Genomic DNA, 5,000 nt, shown 5'->3' with positions numbered 1-5,000 from the left:
GGCTCCCAGCTGCTCTCCGCTGCTGTTTCTGAGTAGTCGAACCTTTGATCCGCCATGCTGCTTCAACTCGCCAATGACTCTGACTCTGGTGTGGGGTTGGCTGAGTTGTATTGATCCTCGTTGATTCCTGCGGATCCACCAAATGAAGGAAAAGACCATTCTTACTGCGCCAGTTTCTCAAAATTTCCACATGCTACTTGAACTGGGTGGATGCTTGTTGGAGCTTTAACGAGCATCGCCTCGCAAACTTCTGAAGTTTTGGGTCCTTCCTCCACAAAATCTGCTCATTGACTCTTCTTTCAGTTAGTTGTCACATCCAAGTAGGTTCGCATCACTTCCGCTTTCGATTGGCATTTCGTTGGGAAATGAAGCGGACAATCTACTCTCAGTAGCATTGATCACCGTTGGTGAGGATTTTGACAACTATTGTCTTCAATTATCTTCGAAGGGTCTTTGAACTTGTGCAGAGCTCCTCTGCTGGATAGATAAGAGAACTGGGGTACTCGGTTTCGCCCATTCTCTTAAGAGTTGAGAAGGCAAAGGTTACTTGACTTCGCCCGCCTCCTCGAGGTTGTACTTCATGCATCGAGCTGGTTACTGGCCTTCGCCTGCTCTTTGCTCACACTTCTGAAGCACTTGAAGTGTTTGCACTCCTTGCGTTGAGTTAGCTACTGTGATTCACCTTCTCAATGCCATTGAACTTCTGGAATGCAGGAAGTTTTCACCCCAACTTGGAGTAATTCTCTGATAGATGAGGTCGCCTCTGGGATTGTACCGTCTTCTCCATCAACCCTGCCGCCTACTCCACTGAGTAGCAAAGGTACAGCACCACGTACTGCCTGCTTCGTTCCTTGGTCGTGCACTCTTGCATGACCCGAAGTCCTTCACTTACGGCTATCTTGATGAGAAACTTGTTGACACCGGTCTTACGAAGTTTCTTGGCCTCTGCCCTTCAGCCTTGTCTCGGTACTTGGAGATTGCCTCTGCATGCTCCACCTCCTCGGCCCCTTTCACGACCAAGCGCTCTCCCTCCGTGAGAGCAAGGGATCAATGACTTGCACGGAAGTCCCGCCTCTGCGGTACCATGGCGCTGCCATGCCCATGGCCCTACTATCCGTCGCTTCGCCTCTGTATCCCTTTCCTTCACAATCAGTAGAGATGTCTCCGTGGCACTCCTCTGAGTCCACCTCCATTCTAACTGATGCTTGATTTTGGGTAGCTAAGTCCCTCTGGACTCATCGTCGCTTCCTCGCCCCTTTCGACCTCCTGCTTCAACACCTCTGTGTTCTCCAAGCAGTCTGTTTGGTCGATGGAAAGACAGACTGCAACTCCCATGCATGGCCTCTGCCATCACATTGTAGGGTTTGCACCGATTCTGTTCTCCTTAGCTTCCTTGGTAGCAACGTTCGCTTACTCGACCTTGTCCTCTGACTTGTCGGGCTCCCTTAAGCGAATATGAGCTCTGGAGCAGTCCAACTCTCCAGCTGCTTCGATCATACCTCTGCATGATCAAGTCCCTCTCATGGGACTCACTGGTACTTGCATTCGAACTTTTCCCTTGGTGGAACCCAGCCCCCATATGCTGATGACCAAGGTTTTCATCCGATGCAAAATTCGGTGCACGCCCGGAAGACCCGCCTCTGCGGTACCATGGCCTTCACTCCTTGAATCCATAGCCCTTCTTGCCGTCGTGTTGTTCACCAAAGCGGAGCTCCCAGTAGCTCCCGATCATACCTCCATATGATCTCATCCCTCACGGGACAATGTCGTGTGTGTCGCATTGCCACGAACTGTTCCACCACGATCCGCTGCACCATGTCGCCTCCTGGTGACATCTCCATTGCATTCTGATCCTTGTGGAATAAACTCGAATTGTGAACCCTCCATGTGTGGCCTCTGCCAATACATCGCAGGGTCTCCTCCACCTTCGATTTTGTTCGCTCCTTTGGCAATCGACCTTCATCCACCCACTCTTGGGTCACACCTAGATGAAGCACCGCTCTAGGACAGTCCGTCGCCTAGTAGCTCCCGAAGTCCACCGACTTCGCTGTAATTTGTGCACCATTGCCTGGATCCTGGGCCTCTGCCCCTACCAGCACAATCTCCGCTGCACACTGCTTCCTTCATAGCAACTCAAATGACAACACTGTGGCATATTCTTCAAGAGTACCCGCCTCTGCATCCTCTTGCCCCGTGCTAAGGCCTTCTGAACTCAACTTCGCCTCCGCAAATTGAGTCGCCTTAGTTCCTCCATCGAATGCTCCTCCGAGATAAGGTGCATGTGCCCCGAAGCTCCCTTCGTCTTTGGCACCATGCAAGATGAGTCCGCTCTGTCAGAATGAAGGACCCAGGGAACAGCATGATTCTACTCCTGCCTCTGCAAGAGTTCATGTCCTTGACCTCTGTCTAGGGAAAGCGCTGTGCCTCTGCTCCATGTTCCAACTTCTATGCTGGCTCCCTTCAAGCGGCTTGGGTACTTCGCCAAGTTACACCCAAGTTGCTCCGCTCCTCGTTTCTGCATTGAGTCGATGGTGGCCCTCGCGCCCACCATTCCACGGGTCAGCCCTCCCTTGAGTCCGATCTCCATATCGACTCCAAGTGTGCCTCCATTTGAGTTGCTTTGGGTCGCTCCCCCACTTGATCTCGCAATGCATCCACCAATGCATTCTCTCAAGCGAGATCATGCGACGACTCCTCGCCGCTTGCTCAGTCCATCGAGCTTCGTGGAGTTGTTGTTTGTGAGGTACTCCTCCTCAACATGTGAAGTCCATCTCACATGATTCTCCCTTTGGAGAGCTGAGACTTATCCCTCCTGGATAACTGTCCCGTTGGAGCAACATCTCTCTTCGTTTCGGAGACCACCATCCCCTTGGACTACTCCGATCTGCTGAACAAACTGTGCATTGTTCTGCCTCTTGCAAACGCACTTGCTAGATTGCGCCTCCACGTCAATACAGCCACCGCTGCACCCCTCAAGGCCTAGCAACATGCTGAACTCGTTGCACACTTCAGCCTCCTCCGGACGTATCCTTCGCATGTCGAAGAGAAAGTTTCAATGCTCCATGGCGACGAGTCTCGACCGCCTTGGGATGGCCACGAACAATCCATCGTCCGCATACAAGCCCATGCATGAGTACCGAATTCTTCGAGTTAGCAATTCCCCTCACCTCTGTGAGCTTTGCACAACTCTTTCGGTCGCTGAGCAACTCATTCCACTTTGCATGGTCTCGTCCTTTGCCAAGCGCCTCGCTTGCCTTGAGCACCATCAAGTAAAGTTGTCAACGTTGAGCCGTAGCTCAAACTCAGCCATCCCAACCTTTGTGCGCTCCAAATTCTTCCAAGCTTGCCTGTTCTCGTGGTGCCTCTTGCGCGAAGGGTTGGCCATTCCTCTGAATGCCAATCTCAGATGCCCGCTCCTCTGAGCGACTCTTTTCCCTACATCTCCATGCCCGTTTTCCCAAAAACGGTCGCGCGTGTGCTGACTGCCCTCAACGCAGCCACGCTAGGTCCCCCACGTTTGCATGTCAAGTGTTTCTATGAGTGCTTGTCCCGCTCTGATACCATATTGTCACGACCTTAGCTGGTTTTGCCTAAGGCGTGCGGCACCCTCGCGCGTCCGTCCGCAAAGGTCAGCCTCCCCGAAGCCTCCCATTGTCCCTTAGGACCAACAAAAGAGAGAACGGGTTAAAGAGAACGCCTCAATCGGGATCCACAAGCAAACATGTCCGAAAAACACTTCATAGACAATGCAAATTACAAACAGACTTTACAAGCTCTGAATAGTGGCACAACAAAGGGTAAAATGGTCCATTACAGACCGAAAAGCTCTCGAACGTGTCCACATGACACAACCTTTATTTACAAGCCTAAAGAGGCCACCAACCCAACTAAAATGGGACTATTAAGCCTTCGGCCGCCCCTTTACATTCTGTACAAGGCATGAACATGCCAAAAGACAACGGACAGACATAAGCATTACATCCAACATCTTGTTTAGAAGTTTGTCCGTTACAGCGCGACGCAAGAACAGCCCAAAAACAGGCCAAAACGGCCCAAAAACGGGACAAAACTGGCCATTTTTGGCTGCGCGAGCGAGCGGCGAGCGGCGGACAGCGAGCTAAGCGAGAGGCAGCACCGTCCCTGCTATACGAAAGCCCCATCCAGCCCTTTGCCACCCGGGGGGTTCCAGGGTGCTGAGATGGCTGACATTTTGCTCCGCTCACGACGGTCACCGCGCGACGCAAGAACAGGCCAAAAACAGGCCAAAACGGCCCAAAAACGGGCCAAAACTGGCCATTTTTGGCTGCGTGAGCGAGCAGCGAGCGGCGGACAGCGAGCGAAGCGAGAGGCATCACCGTCCCTGCTATACGAAAGCCCCATCCAGCCCTGTGCCACCCGGGGGGTTCCAGGGTGCTGAGATGGCTGACATTTTGCTCCGCTCAAGATGGTCACCGCGCAACGCAAAAACAGGCCAAAAACTGGCCAAAACGGGCCAAAACTGGCCATTTTTGGCTGCGCGAGCGAGCGGCGAGCGGCGAACAGCGAGCGAAGCGAGAGGCAGCACCGTCCCTGCTATACGAAAGCCCCATCCAGCCCTGTGCCACCCGGGGGGTTCCAGGGTGCTGAGATGGCTGACATTTTGCTCCGCTCACGACGGTCACCGCGCGACGCAAGAACAGGCCAAAAACTGGCCAAAACGGCCCAAAAACGGGCCAAAACTGGCCATTTTTGGCTGCGCGAGCGAGCGGCGAGCGGCGGACAGCGAGCGAAGCGAGAGGCAGCACCGTCCCTGCTATACGAAAGCCCCATCCAGCCCTGTGCCACCCGGGGGGTTCCAGGGTGCTGAGATGGCTGACATTTTGCTCCGCTCACGACGGTCACCGCGCGACGCAAGAACAGCCCAAAAACAGGCCAAAACGGCCCAAAAACGGGACAAAACTGGCCATTTTTGGCTGCGCGAGCGAGCGGCGAGCGGCGGACAGCGAGCGAAGCGAGAGGCA

The sequence above is a fragment of the Musa acuminata genome, unplaced genomic scaffold (genome assembly GCF_036884655.1).
Source record: "Musa acuminata AAA Group cultivar baxijiao unplaced genomic scaffold, Cavendish_Baxijiao_AAA HiC_scaffold_1126, whole genome shotgun sequence".
NCBI lineage: Eukaryota > Viridiplantae > Streptophyta > Magnoliopsida > Zingiberales > Musaceae > Musa > Musa acuminata.
The sequence above is the reverse complement of the archived record's forward strand: the minus strand, read 5'-3'. Positions refer to the sequence as shown.